The following is an 11,607-nucleotide window of genomic DNA, read 5'->3' as shown; positions in this document are numbered from 1 at the left end:
TAACAGGTGCAGACACCAGGGACCTGTCTCTGAGAGTCAGCAGTCAGCAATATTGGACTAATTCCCAGTCCTCTATCAGCTGACACAGAGGATCCACATCCTCTGGTCGTAACAGTCGGCCTGAAATGAACCAGGCTATTAGAGATAAAAAAATGCACCAAAATGATACGCAACTGACAATACTAGCTAATTCCTCAAGCCGATGTTAAACGCTGAGAACTTTTAACATCGGCTTGAGGAATTAGCCAGTATTATCAGTTGCGTATCATTTTGGTGCATTTTTTGCAGTGATTTGTGAAGGTATATATTTTTTCATCTGCACAATCTATCATTTTGTGTAAGATATCCTTGTGGTGCATGTGGTCCGCCCCGACAGCCTCCATTGTGCGCATTTTTTGCTGGGGATTGCCGTTATATGCGGACCCCATGCGGAGGAATTGCGGGTTTGGAGTATTTCCACCCGTTTAGGCAACTTTTTTCAGTGAGTTTTTGTCTTTATGTGTATGGAATGTGCCACTTCATTTTGTTGGTAACATTCTTTTGCACCTGGTAGCTTTTGTGTCACATGGTCTGTTGTGGGTGCGGCTCACAGCTTTATTTGACCTCACAGTGCATTGGTGATACCACTATGAAGGCATGCGAGAGTCTGGCTGTGAGTTGGTTTCTAGCACCGTTCAGACCCTGTTCACACACCACGGGTAGTTTAGTGGTAGGACCCCATGCTTGCTGAGACACTGTGACGTGGTGCATGAGGGGCTCCGATATGTTCCTGACTGGAAGATATTGCCAATGTTCTCAGCTTTTAACATCATCTTGAGGAATTAGCTAGTATTGTCAGTTGCGTATCATTTTGGTGCATTTTTTGCAGTAATTTGTGTATGTATATATTTTTTCATCTGCACAATGTATCATTTTGTGTAAGATGTCCTTGTGGTGCATGTGGTCTGCCCCGGCATCCTCCATTGTACGCATTTTTTGCTGGGGATTTCCACCCGTTTAGTTTTTTTCTGTGAGTTTTTATTAGAGATAAAAGATCAGATAGAATCAGAGGGTGTTGCTGTCCGGTCGGATCTAGAAGGATTGACGGATGAATCGGAAGGATTTGTGGATAATCTATCGTCATTGCCAGAACCTGGGGAAACCAGGTTTGAGTTGTGCAGAGTGGGGTTATTAATACTAGAGTTTCTTGTTGAGGCATGGGTACAAGAAGAGTCCTCAGGATGAAATTGAATGGAGGGAAAGTGTAAAGGATTTCTATGAGCCACAACTGTGATAGAGAGTCGGGACGCTAACTGAAAAAACGAGGAAGTTGACAGTTGAGTCGAGAAGCAAAAAGGTCTAAATATATCGGACCCCCAAAGGGAATTGATCTGATGGAAGATAGTGGGATCTAATCTCCAGTCGCTGGAGTCCGAAAGAAATCGGGAATTCCAATCTGCAATGGTGTTGGACAAACCTTCAAAATATGTTTGTCTATATGGGGTAAAACAGATTTCTTGTGGTTGATCAAAAACCCCAGGTTGACTGAGAGTTAAAGTCCAGTGGATGTGAAGGAGAATTAATGAATGATACTGAGCCATGATGAGGATGTCGTCTACATAAATGATGAGACGTACACCTCGAGTCCGAAGGATTGCTACCACTGGTTTTAATAGTTTAGTGAAACACTATGTAGGGGAAGACAGTCCGAACGGTAGGCTGGTGAATTGGTATTTGTGAACTTCCCATAGAAATTGGAGGTATGGTTGAGACATGGGGTGCATAGGCACCGTGAGGTAGGCATCTTTCAGGTGTATTTTTGTAAGAGTAGATCCCTCAGTAAATGGATACCTTCCATTTTAAAGTGTCTGTAGCAGACATAATTGTTGAGGGTCTTCAGGTTGATGACAGGTCTGTGGCCGCCGTCCCTCTTTTTTTTTACTAAGAAGATGTTGCTCAGGAAACCCAGTGATTTTTATAGGTATTTTGATTAATGCGCCCTTGGAACATAGTTCCTTGATTTCCAATTGTATCAGACCCTGATCTGTCTGTGAGAATATTAAAGGATGGGGTAATTGTGTTTGTATTGGTTGACAGGCCAAATCAATTTAATAACCTCTCACAGTGTTTAGTATCCATGAGTCTGTTGAGATCATAGCTCAGACGTGGATAAAATGTTTTATTCGAGCTCCCAAGGGAATGTGGGAAGAATATGGAAGAAGATTCCTTAACTGCAGAGGATCTTGACCTTGGGAATCCTCTATTGCCCCTGGCACGCCATGGTCTTCCTCTTGTGGGCAAGAAAGGAGTGGTGGTATAAGAGGTGTTTTGGAAGGTAGAATGTTCTGGTTGAGGAGGGGGAAGGCCTCTAAAATATTGTCTCTCATGGGACACTCGGCTGGGAAACTGGCCCCTTCGTTTCCCAGCCCTTCCAAAAACACGGCCTTGGAAAACACGTTTTAAAGATGTTTGGGTCTTATCCAGGGATGAAAAGAGTCTACATATTTATTTATTTCCTTCACAAAGGAATCTCCGAAGAGAAAACCTTCTGAAGATGGGGTATTGTCTGCAGCAGGTGTACTAGTTGTGGGTCTAATCGCATGAGGATAGACCTCTTTCTTTCCATGCATATAGATGCATTAGTGTTACCCAAAAAACATATAGCCCTTTAAGAGCAGCCCTTCAGGACTGATAAGTCTACTGTATTACCAGAGATAGAGGCCTGTTCAGTTAAACAATCTAATAACAAGGAGAGGTGCACTCTGAGATCTTACTAAGCCCTCAAACTGGTCTTAAACTTGAGAGATTAGCCAACATGTTCTACATGAGGACATATCTGAGCCCAAGCACCGTGCCAAGGTTTCTCAAGTAGCTCAGGTCCAAACACTCACCTACCTGCGCTGTATGGGCAATGCCAGGGGGCGAATTACAGGAGTGTGAGGACCGACTCACAGACCACTCACCAGTTATCTCCAGCATCTACAATGCCAGCAATGTGAAATATACATAGACAAGTAGAAAGGATATTGTGTTAGTAATAATACTAGGGAGCAGCAAAGAACTGTAGAGTAGCAAAGGTGGAAGCAGTTGACTAGCGGTGAATCTGACAGGAATGGCGAGCGTGTCTGACAGAAACTTGTGTGAGAAAAAAGCGCGCAGGCTGAGGACCAGCTAGCGCATGCGCACTGCAGGGAACGGAGCCGTGAGGTATACCAAAAGTAAACAGTGACGTCGGTAAGAGGTGAGAGTAATGGAGAGAAAAAATTGTAGATTCACACTAAGGCATCAAAACTATGAATTAACACATGTGGAATTATATACATAACAAAAAAGTGTGAAACAACTGAAAATATCTCATATTCTAGGTTCATCAAAGTAGCCACTTTTTGCTTCGATTACTGCTTTGCACACTCTCGGCATTCACTTGATGAGCTTCAAGAGGTAGTCACCTGAAATGGTTTTCACTTCACAGGTGTGCCCTGTCAGGTTTAATAAGTGCCTTATAAATAGGGTTGGGACTATCAGTTGCGTCGTGGAGAAGTCAGGTGGATACACAGCTGATAGTCCTACTGAATAGACTGTTAGAATTTGCATTATGACAAGAAAAAAGCAGCTAAGTAAAGAAAAACGAGTGGCCATCATTACTTTAAGAAATTATGGTCAGTCAGTCCGAAAAATTGGGAAAACTTTTAAAGCGTCCCCAAGTGCAGTCACAAAAACCATCAGGCGCTACAAAGAAACTGGCTCACATGCGGACCACCCCAGGAAAGGAAGATCGAGTCACCTCTGCTGCGGAGGATAAGTTCATACGAGTCACCAGCCTCAGAAATCGCAGGTTAACAGCAGCTCAGATTAGAGACCAGCTCAATGCCACACAGAGTTCTAGCAGCAGACACATCTCTAGAACAATTGTTAAGATGAGACTGTGTCAATCAGGCCTTCATGGTAGAATATCTGCTAGGAAACCACTGCTAAGGATAGGCGACAAGCAGAAGAGACTTGTTTGGGCTAAAGAACACAAGGAATGGACATTAGACCAGTGGAAATCTGTGCTTTGGTCTGATGAGTCCAAATTTGAGATCTTTGGTTCCAACCACCGTGTCTTTGTGCGACGCAGAAAAGGTGAACGGACGGACCCTACATGCCTGGTTCCCACCATAAAGCATGGAGGAGGAGGTATGATGGTGTGGGGGTGCTTTGCTGGTGACACTGTTGGGGATTTATTCAAAATTGAAGGCATACTGAACCAGCATGGCTACCACAGCATCTTGCAGCGGCATGCTATTCCATCCGGTTTGCATTTAGTTGGACCATCATTTATTTTTCAAAAGGACAATGACCCCAAACACACCTCCAGGCTGTGTAAGGGCTATTTGAACATGAAGGAGAGTGATGGGGTGCTGCGCCAGATGACCTAGCCTCCACAGTCACCGGACCTGAACCCAATCGAGATGGTATGGGGTGAGCTGGACCGCAGAGTGAAGGCAAAAGGGCCAACAAGTGCTAAGCATCTCTGGGAACTCCTTCAAGACTATTGGAAGACCATTTCAGGTGACTACCTCTTGAAGCTCATCATGAGAATGCCAAGAGTGTGCAAAGCAGTAATCAAAGCAAAAGGTGGCTACTTGTTTCACACTTTTTTGTTATGTATATAATTCCACATGTGTTAATTCATAGTTTTGATGCCTTCAGTGTGAATCTACAATTTTCATAGTCATGAAAATAAAGAAAACTCTTTGAATGAGAAGGTGTGTCCAAACTTTTGGTCTGTACTGTACCCCAAATGCAGTAATGCTAAAAACAATATATATATAGTATATAGTATTTCTCAGCAAGTTATCGAATTCTACTTCAACTTCCAACCACTGTTATTACGATGGATGTTTACGTCTTCATACTTCCTGTTACCCTTCACCATTTCGTCAAGAAAGAAGGACGTTATTATTATGGGTTAAACCTTATATGACCTACGCTGCCTGTTGCTTGGCTGTTCCTGAACACTGATTTACATATCTTGTAAAGATTTTTTTCAGTTTTACGTTGTTAACTATTTGCTGCTGGGAGTAAAAAAAAAGATCTTAATGCATAATGTTCATCTCCTGTCTTTCATAAAATCTATATTTTCCTTCATTAAAACTAAGAAAATCTTCAATTGCGTTATGGATTCTGTTACCATGGACCATAACGCAACTCTATGACTGAACGCATAATGAGACGCCTTTAGAGGCATTCCATTATTCATTCTGTCATAATAAAAGTCTGTGGCCTACATAACGTATTTGTCCATTTCCGTTATGCTGGAATCCTCTCCTGCATAACTAAAACCGGACGGATCCGTTATGCAGGCCATAGACTTCTATTATGTCGGAATTAATAACGGAATGCTTCTAAAGGCATTCAGTCATGGAATTGCGTTATGGTCCGTGGTAACGGAATCCAGAACGCAATTCAGAATATACCACAACCCGAACTCGAATTTCAAAATATGAAATTTGTTCATCCCTAGTTGAAACCTTGGGGGTGGAAAAAATAATACTTGGTGAAATCTATAGACAAAACACAAATCTGAGGGGTCAGCTGTAGCTTTACAAAAGGCTTAATAAAACCTGAAAAAAGAGAGAAAATCTACAAAAATACTAAATGAACGGCAGGTGGCGAACGAGAATAAAACAAATCCCCAAAACTTCTATAAATTAATAAATGCTGAAAAATCAAGATCACGGCAGGTAGGTCTCCCTAATTAATAGAAAACCAAGGATGGTCACTGAAGATGAGGAAAAGGGAGAGTTACTAAATGGGCTTTTATTTTTAGCTCTGTATATACAGAAGTATATAAAGAAAAGAAAGAGTTGATATTGATGGTGCTAGGCTGTTATTACATCCAGTAATATACTCAGCTTGGACCATACCTACAGTTAGCCGATTGAGTTAAATAAGGTAAATGTGGACAAAGTTCCAGGTCCATATGGATTTCACCCAAGAGTTCTTTAACTCAGTTCAGTTATTGCTGTGACCCTGTTCCTAATTTTGAGATATTCTCTAGGGACTGGCGCAAGGCAAATGTGTTGCCCATTTTTAAAAAGGGTTCTAGGTCCTCCATAGGTAATTACAGACCAGTAAGCTTAATTTCTGTGGTGGGAAAAATATTTGAAGAATTCTTAAAGGGGTTATTCAGTTCTAAAAATGCCCTTCACAATGCCGGGGCCCCTCCTATAGATCACACTTGCCCCACTCCCAGCACCCATGTCACTCCGGATGTTTTGATCCACACGACAGGGAGGTGCAGCGGCGGCCGTGCAGGAATCCAGATCCGAAGTGACTCAGGTGTCGGGGAGTGCGGTAAGTAATCTATAGGAGGGGCCTGGGCATTGTGAGGGGCATTTTTAGAATTGAATAACCCCTGTAAGGGACTATATACTGGAGTATGGGACTGTCAATAATATCATAAGTGATAACTAGCATGGGTTTACCAAGGACAGAAGTCAGACTAATCTGATTTGTTTTTATGAGGAGATGAGTAGGCGGCTAGACAGAGGGGTGGCTGTGGATGTAGTGTTCTTGGATTTTGCAAAAGCATTTGATACTGTCCCTTATAGACGCTTAATGCATAAAATAAGGTCTTAAGGGTTAGAAAGTCTACAGATGAAACTCGAAAAATTAGAATATCGTGCAAAAGTTTGTTTATTTGAGTAATGCAACTTAAAATGAGTTGAATTAATGCAACTTAAAATTAGAATATTGTGAAAAGGTTCAATATTCTAGGCTCAAGGTGTCACACTCTAGTCAGCTAATTAATCCATACCCCCTGAGCAAAGGGTACCTGAGATTCTGACTTTGGGGTTTTCATAAGCTGTAAGCCATAATCATCAACAAACAAAGTCTTGAAATATCTCGCTTTGCATGCAATGAGTCTATCTCATATATTATTATATATAAAAGAGTTGTGGTCAATGATTTCTATTCTGAATGGTCCCGGTGTCATGGAACCATGAACCAGACGTACAACAGAGATAGGTGGAATAAGAAGGCTTTATTGAAAATCAAGCCGTAGCTAAAGTCCAAACGGATGGCTAAACTGAAGCAGGGTCTTGCGTAGACGGAGGTCAGGAACCAGGAGGGTAGTCAGACGTAGCCAGGATCAGGAACCAACGGGGTAGTCAGACGAAGCCAGGATCGGAAACCAACGGGGTAGTCAGACGAGGCCAGGATCAGGAACCAGAAGCAGCAGCAGTCTTTGAAGCATGTGCACACAGGAGGACCAAGCAAGGAACTGAAGCCACAGACCTTCTATATATATGAGCTAGGCATCCAGCTCCTCCCAGTGGGAAGGAGGAGCCGCAGGGTAGGAGGCTACAAGAAACCCAGAAACCAAGATGGCCGCCAGCACATGTCAAACGAAGGAGAACAGTGAGAAGGTAAGACCATGACAGTACCTCCCCCTCAAGGGCCCCTCCTCCGCGGAGTAAGGAACGGTTTCAGAGGGAAGCGTGCGTGGAAGGCTCGGAGCAACGCAGGAGCATGGACATCTGTGGAGGGAACCCAGGAACGCTCCTCTGGACCATAACCACGCCAATGGACCAAAAACTGCAACCGACCGCGGACCAGGCGTGAGTCCAGGATATTGCTCACCTCATATTCCTCACGATTGCCCTTCCTGGTCAGATCCGTGAGAGGCTTGGCTAGCATGGAGAAGTCCCTGATGAACTTCCGATAATAATTGGCGAAGCCCAAAAAGCGCTGCAGGGCACGAAGCCCACTGGGCTGGGGCCACTGTAAGACAGCCGAAACCTTCTCAGGATCCATGGAGAACCCCTCAGCGGAAATTATGTAACCTAAGAAGGTTACCTGGGATCGGTGAAATTCGCATTTCTCAAGCTTACCGAACAGCTTGTTCTCTCGTAAGCGTTGCAACACTCGTCTGACATCCAGAATGTGGGCCTCCATGGATGCAGAATATACCAAGATGTCATCCAAATAGACCACCACACACTGCTGCAACAGGTCACGGAAAACATTGTTGATGAATTCCTGGAAGACTGCGGGCGCATTGCACAACCCAAAGGGCATAACCAAGGATTCATAATGACCGGTCCTGGTGTTAAACGCGGTCTTCCACTCATCGCCCGCCTTGATCCTTACCAGGTTATATGCCGCCCTCAGGTCGAGTTTGGTAAAGACCGTGGCCCCTTTGAGGCGATCGAACAGCTCGGAAATCAAGGGTATCGGGTAAGCGTTCTTGATCGTGATGCGATTGAGACCCCTGTAGTCGATGCAAGGCCTCAACTCACCGCCCTTCTTTTTCACAAAGAAAAATCCAGCCCCTGCCGGGGACGAGGATTTGCGAATGTGTCCGCGTGAAAGCGCCTCCCTCACGTACTCCTCCATGGCCTCATTCTCCGCTACCGACAGTGGATAGACTTTGCCACGAGGAGGAACGGCACCAGATTGTAACTCTATGGCACAATCGTATGGGCGGTGCGGAGGTAGGGCAACCGCACGCACCTTATCGAATACATCCCGGTACTCCTCGTATTCAGGAGGCAACAGAGAGTCCGAGGAAGTACACAGCAACTTGACAGGCCCATGGATGCAACTAGCCCCACACTGCGGTGACCACGAGAGGATCTCGGCCGATCTCCAATCGAAAGTCGGATTATGCTTCTGGAGCCAGGGGTACCACAAGACCACCGAGTAGTGTGGAGACGAAATAACCTGGAGACAGACCGACTCTCTGTGAACGGCACCAATGGCCATCCCCACTGGAAGGGTCTCCTGAGTCACGTGTGGCGGCAGAAGGGGTCTGCCGTCTATCGCCTCAAGAGCCAGTGGGGAACCTCGAGGCTGCAGAGGAATGGAATTGGCGGCGGCGAACCCACTATCAATGAACAAGCCACCAGCACCAGAGTCCACCAACGCCTGGGTCGTCACCGAGCCCCCGACCCAGGAGAGGACAACAGTAATCAGTGGTTTGTCAACACGGGAAACCGGGGACGAGGAGACTCCACCCAAGATCTGCCCCCGACAGGATCTCAGGTGCGAGCGTTTCCCGGACGGTTCGGGCATGCCAACCGAAAATGCCCACCGAGACCACAGTACATGCATCGGCCCTCGCGTCTCCGGAGTACCCTCTCCCCCTCGGACAGGCGAGCAACCCCCAGCTGCATGGGTTGACCCCCAGACCAGTCATCCCCAGGAGGCGTGGGAGGAGAGGGAGGCACGGGTGGGACAGCAAACGTAGGCGCCAATCTGTTAGAAGGCCTCCGCAGGCTCTCCTTAAAGGAAGGTCTCTCCCTGAGTCTGGTGTCAATCAAAATCAGGAAAGAAATAAGGGACTCGAGCTCCACTGGTAGGTCCTTGGCTGCAATCTCATCCTTCAAGGCATCCGAGAGACCATGAGAGAAAGCAGCGACCAGAGCCTCATTATTCCAGCCCACCTCTGCTGCCAGGGTACGAAACTCAATGGCGTATTCAGCTACGGATCGTGAACCCTGTCTGATGGACATAAGGAGCTTCGCAGCAGAGGCAGCACGAGCCGGCACATCGAATACCTTCCGAAGAGAAGCAACAAAACCGGAAAACTCGGCAACCACCGGATTGTTGTTCTCCCATAAAGGGCTGGCCCAGGCCAAGGCCTTGTCCGAGAGCAGCGAGATCAAGAAGCCCACCTTTGATCTCTCAGTAGGAAAGGCATGTGGCAGCAACTCGAAATAAATGGCCACCTGGTTAAGGAAACCTCGGCACTGAGTTGGCTCTCCCCCAAAGCGCTGTGGAAGGGGGGCAGAACCGGTCATACCCCGAAACACCGCAGGTGCAGCAACAGGTGTCGGGGTAGACTCTGGCGCAACAACCGGAGCGGCAGTAGGAGCGGGCCCAGGAGCGACAACCGACCCATCGGCAACGGAAGCTAAATGAGCCGTGCGTTCAAGCAGGGTTTGTAACGCCACAGCGAACCGACCCAACAGGTGATCCTGCTGATCAAGTCTGGCAACCAGCGTAGGTAGCGAGGATGGCCCTGTACCGTCAGAATTCATGGCTTGGTCCTAATGTCATGGAACCATGAACCAGACGTACAACAGAGATAGGTGGAATAAGAAGGCTTTATTGAAAATCAAGCCGTAGCTAAAGTCCAAACGGATGGCTAAACTGAAGCAGGGTCTTGCGTAGACGGAGGTCAGGAACCAGGAGGGTAGTCAGACGTAGCCAGGATCAGGAACCAACGGGGTAGTCAGACGAAGCCAGGATCGGAAACCAACGGGGTAGTCAGACGAGGCCAGGATCAGGAACCAGAAGCAGCAGCAGTCTTTGAAGCATGTGCACACAGGAGGACCAAGCAAGGAACTGAAGCCACAGACCTTCTATATATATGAGCTAGGCATCCAGCTCCTCCCAGTGGGAAGGAGGAGCCGCAGGGTGGGAGGCTACAAGAAACCCAGAAACCAAGATGGCCGCCAGCACATGTCAAACGAAGGAGAACAGTGAGAAGGTAAGACCATGACACCCGGGTTATAAGTGGTGTACCCTAAGGTTCAGTGCTGGGTCCCCTATTATTCAACTTATTTATTAACCTGTAGAGGATCTGCACTGTACATATACAGAACTGGGCTGATCGGGCGGGTGAAGGAGCTGCGCCCACCCGATCAGCGGCACGGACCTGGCAGTCACTGACAGATGGTCTCCTGCTGCATACGCTGTCATCTGTGAAAACACAGATGCTGGGGTATTAACCCCTTGTATGCCTCGGTGAAAGCCGACCGCGGCATGCAGAGGGCTTGCAAAGTTTACGGGTTCCCTCCACTTCCCCATCTACGGAAGCCTGTGAGATCCAGCCCCTTAGCCTTTAAAAATATAGGAGGGTAGAGAAAGTGAAAATAAAATCGGAAATGGCGCCAAAAATTTTAATCCAATCGGAAAGGAGTAATGGTGATGGTAAAGGGAATCTATTGTAGGGTGTGTCTTAGTTGGAAGAATTATATCAATACGATAGAATAAAAGATGGATTAAAAAAACTGAAAAAAACTGAACATATGAGCAAAACTCACTTTACTGAGGAAGTAAAAACACCCAATATACACAAACTCCCCTGCCTAGGTTGCTTGTAGGGTAATATTTCAGACGTCGTAGTCAGAGCAGTTAAAATAAACGAGGATAAATGCAATAAAACCAAGTGGAATAAAATGACTCACTTCACTGAGGAGGAGGTCTAAGGCCTCTTTCACACGGGCGTCATGTTTTTTACCTGGATAAGATGCGGGTGCGCTGCAGGAAAATGCGCGATTTTCCCGCACGAGTGCAAAACATTGTAATGCGTTTGCACGCGTGTGAGAAAAATCAGCATGTTTGGTACCCGAACTGTTTGGGTTAGGTGTTCTGTAGATTGTATTATTTTCCCTTATAACATGGTTATAAGGGAAAATAATAGCATTCTTAATACAGAATGCATAGTACAATAGGGCTGGAGGGGTTAAAAAAAATGATAATAATTTAACTCACCTTAATCCACTTGATCGTGCAGCCCAGCTTCTCTTCTGTCTTCTTCTTTTCTGTGCACAGGAATAGGACCTTTGATGACATCACTGTGCTCATCACATGGTCCAAACACATGGTTCATCACCATGGTGAGGGACCATG

The sequence above is a fragment of the Bufo gargarizans genome, chromosome 1 (genome assembly GCF_014858855.1).
Source record: "Bufo gargarizans isolate SCDJY-AF-19 chromosome 1, ASM1485885v1, whole genome shotgun sequence".
Classification (NCBI taxonomy): domain Eukaryota; kingdom Metazoa; phylum Chordata; class Amphibia; order Anura; family Bufonidae; genus Bufo; species Bufo gargarizans.
The sequence above is the reverse complement of the archived record's forward strand: the minus strand, read 5'-3'. Positions refer to the sequence as shown.